Below are 14,003 nucleotides of genomic sequence, written 5' to 3' on the forward strand. Positions count from 1 at the left end.
ATCCTTGGATTTTTTTAAAATGGGTTTTACAAATCCAAAAGTAAATCAAGTGCAACGTTCAGGTTTACGGCAGCACTTGAAGGCATCACCAGTCCAGCTGCCTGCCTGCAGATTCAGAATCTTTTTTTTTTACTCCGGCCTCTGATTGGCTGAGCCGCTTCTTAAGGGGGCGGGACCTTGTGTCTGAGTGCTGGCATCAGTCTGCTTTGCAAGCAAGGAAAGGTGGAGAAATTTTCAGCATCACACACTCTTGACTATCACACACACACACACCACACACACACACCTATATATATATATAGGTATACACACTCAGCGAGAGAAACGGGACACGTCGAAACGGTGAGTAGAGTGTCTCATTTTACAATTTATATCTGATTTATGACGTGTCATCGCGTGATTATCGTTGTTTACTGTATCCTCGCGCTGCGCCATCATCTCCTGGCGCTTATAAATGAATGATGAAATTCATGTTATATTGATTGAATTATATTAGCTCCAGTGCTGCATGGATACGGGCCTTGTATTTAGCTCCTTCCATGATGGTGGACGGGCAGTTGAGGCGTTGTTGTGCACGGTGTTTCCCATCACAGGGATAGAGGGTAGTGGTGGGCGTGTGAGCTGGGATCTCTCTTGTCTCATGCAGAGGTCCGTGGATTCGTGTCTCTTTGTTATGGTGGTGCCGCAGTCGGGATGGTAGGCTACACCTCTCCTGCTGAGGAATCACCAGGCTCCAGTATCCCACAAATATCCCTATAATATTCCTGCATGAACTCACCGTGCTCCTCGTTGCATCCAATGGCCTTTTAAACTTAGCATCTTTAAGCTTCATATTCCTATATGAGACTACAGTGACCTATGATTTTTAGTGATGTCTCTGTAGCAGGCCTGTGTACTGTACAATAGGAGTATATTATATTGAAGGCAGACAGGTGCAGCTCCACAGCTAAGGCCTTGTTATATAAAGGTTTTTTCCCTCATGTTAAAGAGCCTATACACCAGTTTTACGAAGAGTCTGTTATCTTCTATAGGAACTAAGTATACCATTATACAATAATACCCCACCCCCCTACCAGTCCACTCTACACACACATATACACACAGCCACACACACACACACACACACTGCATCCTCTGTCTCTGTGGATTAGTACACATTGTTCTATCAATGCTCATGTCTTTCTCTCTCTGGCAGTTCCAGTCTTCAGTCTATTTCACATGTGAAATTGGATGTGTGTAGTGTTCGAGGGTAATTAATGAGCTGTAGATTCATCAATGAATCGACAGACATGCTGTAGGAATACTATCGGAGGACGGACATTTTAATTTCCCCCTTTAAATTTCCCTTAAAGTAGAACTAGCGCTAAACTTTGAGTAAACATTGTCGTATCTGCTCGTCCCAAACACCTGACCGACGCTGCATGATGCAACACAGAGAGATTTTCAGCCAAGACACATGGCCGCACCATTACATAAAGTGGACACATTCTCTTTGTGCTACATCGAATACATATTTCTTTAAAATTAAACCTGATGGGTTCAGTATATTGGGAAAGTTCGGGGCGTCTCGAGGAGAATATATAACATAATGTTGCGATGTTTTGAGTCGGTGGGCACTGTTGCATCCTGCAGGGTTGAAGAGGTCACGGTCATCTTCTCTGACACTCTATGTTTGTGTTTTTTTCGTGGTTGTTTGACATTTGCTGCCGTTCCGGCTCTGCCTACCTGCTGCTTTTTCACTGTCACTCATATGTCACATCGTGTAAAATCAAAAGATCCTCTTGGGTTTGAAGTATTTATCTTTTGATATAACGAGAAGGCAAAAACGAGGCGTAATCAGTATGTGATGGTTGGAAATTAAAATTTCACATGACATATTTGGTGATAGATAGTTTTATTACTTCAAAATATTAATTAATATTAATTATTTAATACTACACATGTAAGTGTTATATATCATAGGTTAGTATGTTGTTATTTTTCTGGGAGGCGTTAGCAGCTTGAACAGCAGATTAGCTATTAACTGTAGGGTTGTTGGTTCAAATCCTTGGCTACTAACATTTGAATTATGTCTTTGTTTGAAAAAAAACACTGTAGTTTTGTCTTTTATTTTTTCGTCAGTGACAATATAGAGAGATTTTGTTATAATTTTTTATTTCAGATTTATAGTTCCCTCTTTTCTCATCAACGATATTGTATGGAAGTTTAGTCACAGGTCAGACGTCAGTTTTGTGTCGTCAGCGTCTTTGTCTTTGTCATGAGAAAAGAGGGTGATAAAATATCTTTTGTCCTTTCGTTAACAAAATGAACACGACTTCTGACATCTCTGAATCCTCTGATATCTTTAGATGATAAAGAAAAGTGAAGAAAATGCTTGGTTAATGCAGTTTTCTGTTAACTGTCTGAGTTATTTTTTGAATCGTTTATGAAACCACATGATAATAATGGCCCGGTAATTAACAGTTCCCAGTGTCTAATTACAACCTTTTGTGTTAGCTGTAAACTACAGCAGCCTTCTCTCTCTAGCAGCATGTATTTTAAATGAAATGTTTTTGTGTAGTGACAGATGAGTGATGGACAGGCTTGTCAGAGACACAGGCAGCCAGTAATAAAATATAATATATAGAGAGGGAAAGAAAGAAAGAAAAAGGAAAATAAAAGAAGAAGATATACCAAGAAAGAGAGTGATGCAGTAATAAATGAATGAAGAGACACTTGGGAACAAAGAATTTACATAAGTGCATTTAGCAGCTTTTCATATGCAGAGAGACTTGAAAATGCAAAAGTAGAATAGACTTAATTTTACAACCAACACACACTACAACTACACACTTCAAGTTTTTGTGTAAATATTATAATGTGCACCAAATGATAAACTTCAGATTTATTAGACTGGAATCATCAAAACCATATGCGATATCTCTGGAATGGAAAATTTGCATGCTAACATTTGAAAAAGTTAGCATGCTAATGTTTCCTAAAGTGCCGTGTAAACCGACAAAATGTGAATTGAGCAAAGGCTGCTATTGTAGAGCTGTGTCAAGCAAACCGAGTATGAAATGGACTGAGATGGCCAATGGCCTGGACAGTGGGAGCAGATACACTAGAATATCCATATCACAAGGCATTAGGAACCAGAGATGGTGTGATCACATAGAAAAAGAGACAGACTGTGTGATGCCAAGGACTACAAGCAGGGAGCTATATGGATTATGAGAGATGTTCTAAAGCATGCTCGTTGTGATGATGATGATGATGCCGACATCATTTCTGCTTTATAGGGATTGGTGGGATTACATGCAATCCCTCCCAGATTACCAGCCAAGTAGGCAGGAAGTCAGGCTAGCAGTCATCCAACCAGATATGGTTAACGTTTTCAGTCGCTCTGCCGGGCAGTGAGCCATTCAGAGGCAGTTATCTACCCAGGCAACCAATGAGACGGTCAAGGTAGTCACCCGGCTGGCCAGACATTCACTAAGCACAACAATGTCGGTGATGATCAGGTACTTCTACGGGAAATGCGAAGTAAAGTGAATGTGCTAATTGTATGATTGGCACCGTTTGAACTGAGGTAGTGAATTAAGATGTCACGCCTAAGAGTGATGATGAAAACCCTGTGTGTAGTATTTGAAAACATCTTACATCTGACCTGAATGGGAGGAAAGCAGCTTTTAGACTGCTTCAGTTTTCACAGAAAGTGGCTCATTTTCCTACAGACAAAAACTTATTATGAATAGAAATGATTAATACTGAAATAAAAGAATAAATGAAAAGATGCTGTAATCACGTAGTAAGTTCAACACACATCGCAGACTCCTCATTTGAGGTAGTATGTCAAATGTTTGCATTCCCTTTCTAATGTTTGATAAAGTAGAATAAATTTCCCCTTGAGTGGAACAGATATTTAATCAAATGTCTATGAGTAATGTGTAAATGGCCGCTTGTGGTGATGAAGCCACAGAGAATTATCACCCAACTCTGCAGTTCCTTCGCCTCTGCAGAGACTTTTAGCCTGTTTTAGCTTATTGTTTTGGTTTCCCCGTCCAGCGATCTACTGTTACTGTTCTGTCTCATGGTTTATGGCAACCTCATCTCAAGCCGCTGCAAAAAACCACAACCCTGGTGGACCCACTACATGCTACCTGCCCTGCACCAAACATCGACGGACAAAAGTTAGCAAACATCGTGGGGTATTTCCAACGTTTAATACCCAAAGGTAAAAAGGTAGCACACACACACAGAGCTTCAGGATAAAGGTGACTAATCTCAATTTTACCACTTTATTGCGGCCATGGTAACATTTTGGCCCCGTGGCCTTCATCAGAGCATGGAGGAAATGCTTCCATAGTGAATTTTAGAAAAGCGCTACTTGAATTCTCATGTGCAATACCCTCATCCACTGTAACAGCAACCACCCAAACCATTTTAAATAAACATTGGCTCTTGCTGTATGATTTTTTGAAGTCTAAATACAATTAGCAGAAGTAAAAAGCTAATATTAGGCAATAAACCAACTACACCATAGTCACATGACTTCAACGTCACCACCACTAAACTTCCGACTTCTCCTCCCACAAAGTTAGTAACAGTTTGTATAAACACAACGAGGCTGTAAAGGTGGACTGGAGAGTATGTTGGTTTTCATGTTTGATGTTTAATGTCCCTGGCAACCTCCAGTATCATTTAGACGCTTGTTAGCAACCAGCCTTTATTTGACAGACGTAAAAGCTTAAAGAAATTGCGACTGGGGTATTTACTGACGTATTTTATGTCGTAGAATTAAACGTGAAAATTCAGCCATCTTAACCAAAAACTCAGTCAAAAATCCCAGAGACTTCAGGACGAGGGAACTGGAAGCACTGATATGCATCTAATTTTCTGGTGTGTGTGTGTACTATATTTTAACTTTTGGGTATTCAACGTTGGAATTGCATGACTTTGGCTTAACACCACACCATCCTTTCAAAGATCTAACTAAGGTGGAGTATAGAGCCAGATGTTGGAGTTGGTGGAGACCAAAACAGATCTAAAAAAGATGAATGTTGGACTTAAATTCATCAGGTCACAGGAAACACAAATGTTGCTCTGTGTGTGTGCTGGATGCGTAAAAGCCACGCTGTGTTTTCAGCTTGTTCTGCTTTATTTAACGTATCTTTAAAAATCTTTAAAAACTTTAACATTTTAAGATACATGGATCCATTTTGATAACTTACACATCAAATGTTTTTCTCAGACGTGGAGCACGAGTGTCTTTTTACCTCAAACAACAAGATCTAACTCCATTGGATGATGTGGGATTCAGCTGCCACTTCCTGTATTTTGATTTGAAAATTTCAGCATGTGAGCGTTGGAAATAAGCAATGATGCTTCAGACGCTGGAGACAAAAACAAGAGGCAAACTATTACCGAGGTAATAGTCTCACCCCTGGTCGTGAAGACACAGCGGAGGATTAAACGTTCCATTGATTCAATATTGTCTTTTAAGTGTGTGAAGGCTGTGACGTCGGCTTCACACTGTGCTGATGAGAGTATAGGGATCGAAGCTGTTGCACCAGTGACTCTCGAGAACTCTCTTCAAAAGACTATCAGTGCACTTAATGTGCAATAGTAATATTTTGATTCATTATTGATGACCTTAGAGAATTATGTAAGATATGAGATGCTTTTTAGAAGCCAATTTTATTGCCACAGTGGGATTTAAGGGCCTGAAATCAAACATTCATTATGTCTGATAAAATAAATCGTCACTGAAAAAATTATTCTGCATATTCAAAGGGGCATTATCCTGAAACAACATCATTCTATGAACTATTATACCCAGCTATTATCTATATCACTTCCTAAATACATTTGTTTTCAGTATTTTTGTTCATATAAGTAACCAGCAAATTGATGAGGATGTTACACCAGTCGGACTTCAACCTGTTCCTCCTGTAGCTGTTTCACCAGCTTTGCCATGGTGGCCATTAAGGCTCTCGTATTGCTTTGTAAGACAGACCCTGGCAGTAACAAGAACCTCCTCCCTGACTGAATTTAAACATAATAAGCTGTCTGTACGGCCGCAGTGTTTCAGATTTGGGCTTTACCAATAATGAATAGGCAAATAGGCACATTACCCAGAAACACACTTTGAGTGAACCATCTGGGACATGAGTGGTTGGTGTTCCCAGGTGCTTACAGGGATAGTTTGGGTTATTTGACGTGGGGTTGTATGAGGTCGTCATGCATAGTCAGTGTTACGAGTATTCATTCATCCATTCATAAATTAATTCATTCATTAATTAGCCCTACCACTTATCCTTTTTTAGGGTGGCAGGGGGCGGAAGCCGATCCCAGCTGACATTGTGTGAGGCTGGGTTAAAGGTACAAGTTTATAACATATAGAGACTAACAACCATTCACGCCAAACTCCACACAAAGGCTCTGGCTGACAAACCCTGAACATTGTTGCTGTGAGGCGACGGTGCCGACCACTGCGCCACTGTGCCAGCCAATCACGTGTCCAAGTGCTAAACAAAGACGATTTACTTGAAGTTCACTTGGGAGAATTTCAGAGGAAGTAGTCCGAGCCTCAACTTGGAAGTGTACAGAAAACCAAAATCACAGTCTTTACTCTTTGATTCTCACAACCCACTGGAGAACAAGCCGTTCTCTTATAAGAAGCAGTTTAACCAACAAATACCAACAATTACATTAAAATCAACCTCTTGGTCGACCGGGCTGTATAGTGGAGATGCATTGAGTGGACACCAAAAGTCACTCCCCCCTGCTGAGAGTGCTGCTGAGGCTGAGATTCAGATGAAAGCTGACATCATATGGTACAGTAGAGCGCGGGAGGATGGCCGCGTGTCTTCCTCATCTTCATCGTCCTTGTGCTGAGAGCTTCCATCAGTGTGTGTTTGTGGTTTGAGACACGCAAAGGTCTCTTCTGTCCTGCTGATCGCAGAGGCTGAGTTTCAGATCTGACCTGACATCAGACATTACAGTAGTGTGAGGGGGGCGGGAGTACAAATTATCCCATTCTGTCAACTTTCTTTAATGCATTTTAAATATTGTTTTATGGCCTTTTATTGCACGCATTGCTGCCACATTGTCTTTCTTGATACTGCCACTAGGGGCACAGAAACAAGAGGAGAGGATCTACTTGATGTAGTAGATTTCTGATATTTCAGTCACTATCCCTGAAATAAGAAGGGTAGATAGAAAGATGTACATGCACATTTTTTATAAATACTTAACATTAATGGAGCAGATAGAGAGAAAAAATGCAGAGAAAAGTCTTCAACTGTGGGCTAAATGATCAATCTTCAGTGATTTTTTTTTTTAGAATTAAACTCTAATTAAATTAGATTAAACTCCTAATCTATCCAGTTGAGATAATCACTCATTTCTACATGTCACATTAAAACATACAGTACTAGGAGAGCTGAGGACTAGAGAGAGTGGAGGGTCTTGGATAAGACGATTGGAGGGATTTGCGGTTTTACACAGGAAACAAATAGCGATCTCCCGTCCGAAAGTGCTGTATTTTGTTGGCCCATCCATCCATCCTTACCTCCTCTCAATGCAACTCTATACAAGTCACTTGACACAGTTACATTCATACAAACCAGGGACAACACGCTGATGTCATTTTCCTGTAAGTCTCTACAAACTGACTCACTGTTTGTCACTGTATACAACATCCTGAAACACAGTGAGAGGAGCTGATGGACAAACCTTTATTGAAACGTACTTATAAAGACAGATGTAGCACTGAGTGTTTGTTGCAGAGGAGTGCTGATGTCCTGAGCTCAGATAAGAGGATCTGCGGGGGACAGCTGCACAGCCAGGCTGCAGGATCACAAAACATATAGATTTGCAAGGAGCAACACAGGAAACATATAGGGGGGAAAAAGAGAGACGAAAACTGTAAAAAAAACAAACAAACAAGATTTTAACCATATATAGAGCTGATAAATAAATAAATTTATAAAATATTCATATTTTATAAAATTCAATTCAATTCTCCAAATCTGTATTTTTTTAAATATTTTTTTTTATATGGAAAATCAAACTCATGAGCGTTACACTGACCATGGACCCCTGGTTGGTTTTTTCTGTTGACAATAAAGTTAATTCAACCCAGACGATCACATCCTCAACAACACTGACAAAAGGAAAAAGAAAGAAAATGTGGTAAAATATGGCCGAAGATGGTCTGAAGTTCATTTTTATATGACAGCACAGTCAAGCCTACGGTTTTAACCACAACATGTAAAACCCAGTAATATCAAGGCCAGCTCTCTGCAGTTTATACCAGATCTTTTGACTGCAGCCATGAGGGAAATCAGGCTGCAGACAGCCGACTAGAATTTCTGACATGCCACCAGAAATCCATCTGATCGTCAGACTGCCAGGTCGCTGATCTTTCAGGCAATCAATCAGGCGCAATTAATGCGTCATGACCCCCTTTTAAACAGGAACTAATCTGGCAGAGGTTGAGCCCCGTTCTAAAATTAGTGGGCACAAATAATTTGGGGCTAAAATGTGGCCTAATCCATACAGTGTCTGCCCGGCTTTAAGTATCGCAATCTGTATCGGGAGAGACGAAACCAGATCGGTGCGTCTCTGGTTTGATGCTATGTGTAAGTGTGTATGTGCATGTATGTGTGTGCTGTATGAGCTGTCAGCAGTAATCTAAACTGCTGCTCATCAGAGACACTGTGCGTGTGTGTGTGTGTGTGTGTGTGTGTGTGTGTGTGTGTCGGCGCAAGGAACTGCTGAGTCACCATGACAACTGGCCGGGCAGCCATGACAGGATTTTGTTAACACGTTAGATGCAATAAATGTGAAAAATGGAAAACATGGCTCCGGCCTGTGCTGTGTGTTTCCCCTTCAGTGTTTCAACACATGAGGAGGATTGTTTTCTCATGTCACCACCATCATATAAACCACTCACATCGTCTCATCGCGCTGAATCCCTGCCGTCAGAATCATGTCTTTGTTGTATAGAGAGTGTTTATTAACATGAAAACAAAGAGGGAACTCGTATAATTGAAACAGATTTGACGATCACTTTCACAGTCAACATCTCTGAACTCGCTAATGGACTAGCAGACACATTTCCTCTGTCTAGATTGTTAGTTCCTAACTAAATTAGGCTACTCATTTATCCTCTGCATCTGCCGGCCTTAGATGTCCACTAACACGTTGTCAGGACAGTCTGTCGTTTTGGGAAGTTTCGAGTAACTCAGCAATAGTCTTCTATCCAAACATAATGATGAAATTAATATTGATCTTCCCATCTGAGTGAGGGTAAGACAGCCAAGAAGAATGGTTTCCAAAAATGGTGACGTGTTCCTTTAGAGCTGGAGTAAGCATTGATTCTATTTGTTATGATAACAGTGAAGTTATCAACAAGCTAATGGGTTGAGAAACATGAGAAGTCAGATGATCTTATTTAAAAGAGGAAATAAAAAAACAATATTGAAAGATATTACCCAAATTATCTGTTGTAAACATCCATCACAGTTTATAGACCTACTTTCTGGTTTACAGCCTTTGTCTGTAACTGTCTCATTGCTTGCCTTTTAAAGAAGCTATTTGTAAGTTTTGCTATTGCTAAATAGCTAACGTTAGCATTAACAGCTGTTTGCTTACCAGTCTAGAAGAAACGTTGTGAGTTTAGCATCAAACTTCATTCCTTTAATCACCAACAGCTGTCTCCAGAGGTGGAAACAAACACCAATGTTAACGCTTGTCTCTGTCAAGTCTTTTCTTCAACTGAAGTTAGCACACTAACTAGCTAGCCGCAGCCGATCTGGTCACTTTCCCATAGCGACTAACTTTAGCCTCCAGTCCACCCTGAAGACGAAGCACTGCTTAGAGGGCGTAGTATAACCTCTTGTCTATTAAATACTATTAAATATTTGGCCTATATGGAAACATAAAGTTTGGACTTACTCTGTCACAACATTGTCAAGCAAAACCTGCCATTTGTAAGTTTTGCTACGTTAGCATTAACAGCTGTTTACTTACCAGTCTTTCCAAGAGCTTCAGTCATCATTGCATTTACAAGAGGTTATGATTTGCTCTCTGAGTGGCACTACGTCTTCGGGGTGGACTGGACCCTACAGTGACTCGTAGGCTATCGGAAAGTGACTGGACAGGCCGACTGGGTCGGAGCTCGCTGGTTAGCATGCTAACTTCAGTAGAAGAAAAGAACAAGACAACAAAACAAGAGCTAATATTGGCGTAGCTGGAAACAGCGCTCAGCGTCTAAAGGAATGAAATTTGATGCTGAACTCGCAACATATCTTCTAAACTCGTAAGTAAACAGGTGTTAATGCTAACATTAGCTACGTGGCAATAGCAAAACTTACAAATAGCTCCTTTAAACTGGTTTTCATTGGCCAAATGGAGCTTCAGTTTAAGTCTTATGCTTCTGGAAATACACCTGATTTAGTGCCAAATTATTATCTCTTGCTGCATGTCGACCATCTTTCATTCACGATAGCATGACTGGTCACTCAAGCCAAATTTATTACCACATGAGATACACTGTGATTGTCTCCTTTTTCTTTGGTTTTCAGTGATTTCTGCAGGATGACAAGAGTTTCTCTGTTGTCTTGTCTTGGTGTCTGTCTAGTTCTTGAACTGTGTGTGAACCCTTCCCTGGGCTGGACAGTGTAACTGAAAGCTGCAGTGTTAGCCACTCTCCGTTCTTCATGTGAAGTCAGAACTGCTGAGAAACTGAAGTAGTGATGTGCTTCTCTGTCTGTCAGGCCACCAGGCTGCTCGCACATTAATTTATCATGATTATACTGAGCTGAAAAAGAGTCACAGCCACTTTACATAATACAGCCCTCCTAAAATCTGTCTGACACGAACATATAAAGTGTCACAATATAAAGCAAGATGTTTTATGATTATTTGACAAAATAAGCTAGAAACCAGTTTTATATATGTTGTGGGAACCAAGCAGAGATTTATGGTTTTGAACCGAGATGAATGCAGGAGGGAGCAGGTTCCCGGGGTCACTGACCTCTCCAATCACTGCTGTAGCATCATTAGCACAGACATACAGCAGATATTTTGCTGTGACTCATCACTGAACTGCACTGACCTGCGGCTGTAGAGCTAACGTGCATCATACTGTGGAGTTTTCTGTTGTGTGGTGGGAGGATATGGACTGTGTTAAGTTTGTTTTTGTTTTTTTAATTTAAAAAAAATGTGAAGTTTTCTGCTCATTTTATTACAGGTACAAATAAAAAAATTGATAGCTCCAAATATCAGCTTAATTGTATTACAAGCATTATTTCTACAGACTTTAATGGTGTAGTAAAGTTGCACAAAAAAAAGCAGTGTGTGTGTGTGTGTGTGTGTGTGTGTGTGTGTGTGTGTGTGTGTGTGTGTGTGTGTGTGTGTGTGTGTGTGGTTGCGTGAGAGCTCTGTGTTTTGGAGGGTGAGACGATTACGTAGCAGACGGTTGGTTTCAGAGAGGGAGAGGTGGTGGATGTTGGAGCAGGGGATTGTGGGTACAGAGATAGTTTTTAATCCCTCAGTGCAACAGCTGTCGTGCCCAACAACCCCTCATCTTCATCATCGTCATCTCTCTCTCTCTGACACACACACACACACACACACACACACACACACACACACACACACAGATAGACACACAGCCTTTTACTAACCACCATTTACATCATAATGTTTCTGTGCGTCATTGACATTATAAACTTATCATGTTAACGTTGTGTTCTGTGTGAAAGCGCTGCACCAGTTCTTCTTGCAGCAGCTCGATTTCAGTTGGAAAGATTGTTTTACTTTCACTGAAAACTTTCAAAAATGATGACAATGTGATTTTTGTTGGTCTCGCACCAAACAAACATGTTCCCTCACATCTGTAGGCCGGGGCGTCTTATGGTGCTAACAATGCACAACAATGTGACACATTTTACCTTCATTAAAAAAAAATTGCAACTCCTGCGATTTGGATATTGCACTTCAACTTCAATTACATTTTGATTATTTTCATTATGGATTAATCTGCCAATTTGTGTGTGTGTGAGAGAGAGAGAAAGAAGCAGCTGTGTATGAGAGCATATCTTGAGAGAGCGAGTTAAAGCAGGAAGTTGATAAGTGGAGGATTGTGGGAAACTGAGTCCACGTGAAGTCAGAAATATAGACAGATTCCCACAGTTTTAACAAACAATGTGACGGTGTGGGTTTATTTATTTATAATTGAAGTTCAGACTTAAAGTTTCACATATTGATAGAAGCTGTGTTTGAGAACTTCGTCATATCTGCTTTAAGGCTGCATTAACGGACATGTGATCACCATATTGAGTTGTTATGGCTTTTAGATTTTAAACATCGTTAAATATGAAACAAAATTATTAGTGCAGCTTTTAGATAATACAATGCACTAACTTAATAATGGGCTAAAATCAAGCCAGAATACACAAATATCTAAATTCAAGGTCATACAATTTTCAGCAACAGGTAAAAATAGAAATCACTTGCCAAGGATGCACAGATAATATACACTGGAAATGAAAACGGCAAAGAAGATGTTATAGTGAGTAATTGCTGGCAGAATGGGAGAGAGAAAACAAACAGCAGCAGGTCCAGGCTGCTGAACACTGCAGCTTATGAAACCTCTCCAGTGGAGCGATAAATATTCAGAATAATAGGCTAAGAGGGTAATGGAGGTTAGGAAGCTCCTGTTCAGGATTGGTTCATTTTTTATTGAAAAGATTAAATTATTGAGTGCATTGTATGTGTGTGTGTGCGTGTGTGTGTATGTCTGTCTTTGTGTGTACGTGTGTGTGTCTGTCTTTGTGTGTGTGTGCGTGTGTGTGTGTGTGTGTTTGGTACAGTGGCAAGACAATGACAGCTTGTTTGCTGGGAGGGTGGATGGAGGGATAAACAGAAACCGAGGACAGAAAGAAAGAAAAGTTTGTTCAGGGGTCATTCTGTCTTCGTGTTGGGGACACCGTCTATGCTGTATGTTCATGGCTTTCAGCGGGAGTAATCAAGTGTAACTGTGACTGAAGCACTTTACAAGTTGAACACAAACTGATTAAAAATCTGTCAAGATGAAGCAGATTTATTTGGTGCGACTCTCTCTCGTATCAGAGCTTTGTGGCTTTGATTTCTGTGCTCAGTTCTTCCTCTGGTTAAATGCAAAATGCATCACATTCTGTGTGCTAGCTCCTGCATGCTTACAACAACAAATGCTTTGTTATACTATAGGCTACCGATTAATAGGCCAGGCAGATATATCTTAGATTATTGCAGATATTATATATAATACATATATGTTGGTCAATAAATAACAAGACATGGCATTGCAGAAATGCCACCATGTCACCATTACACTGTTTGTCCACCATTTTACATTATAAAATGTCCTGGTCTTTGCTACCAAAATAATGAAAAAAACAACAACAGTAACAACTAAGGAAATGCAAAAATAAAAAAAACTAAAACAAAAAAACTACAAATCTAATGGATCCAGGTTTTTTGATTGATATTTGATGGCTTTTTTAAATCTCATCTATATCTGCAGTTCATCATGCAGCATTTGAAAAAGAACATAGATTTTCTTCTTAGTAAAATAAGGTTTATAGAGCAGCCCCATGATAAATATCTGCGGCTGGTTGCACAAAACACCTACTCCTCATACTTAACTATGACACTAAGGTTTCATTTCTCCTTAGCTGAGGGAGTTACTTAAGGGTATTGTGCAGAATCTCTTAAAATGTTTCCTTAGTTAAAGAAAAAAAAAAAGAAATTTACAGCAATGATAGAGATTTAACAGTGGCCAAATTCTCCTGTTTCCATGGAGACTGTTGATTTGCTGCCATTAGCACTTGTGATAGGCCGACCTATCATTGCTTTTAGGAAGCTGGTAGCATTGAAGGGGCGTGATGCTATCTCATCCTTCTGTTGTGTTGACGGGTGTTGCTATAAGAAAAGAAAAATAAATGCTTATGTCTTTGCCGAACAACATA

General features: G+C 40.0%; 1 protein-coding gene across 1 annotated transcript in view; it reads left to right on the forward strand.

Annotated features, from left to right (window-relative positions):
- Window positions 1-281: 281 nt before the first annotated feature.
- The window catches only part of LOC111223806 (microtubule-associated protein 4-like), a 79,318-nt gene continuing 65,596 nt past the window's right edge, over window positions 282-14,003 (forward strand). The window contains exon 1 of the mRNA XM_022748083.1: window positions 282-342. The gene's annotated coding sequence lies outside the window, so the exon portion shown is untranslated. The remainder of the gene's footprint in view (window positions 343-14,003) is intronic.

Source organism: Seriola dumerili, unplaced genomic scaffold (genome assembly GCF_002260705.1).
Source record: "Seriola dumerili isolate Sdu_G_001 unplaced genomic scaffold, Sdu_1.0 BDQW01000116.1, whole genome shotgun sequence".
NCBI classification, from domain to species: domain Eukaryota; kingdom Metazoa; phylum Chordata; class Actinopteri; order Carangiformes; family Carangidae; genus Seriola; species Seriola dumerili.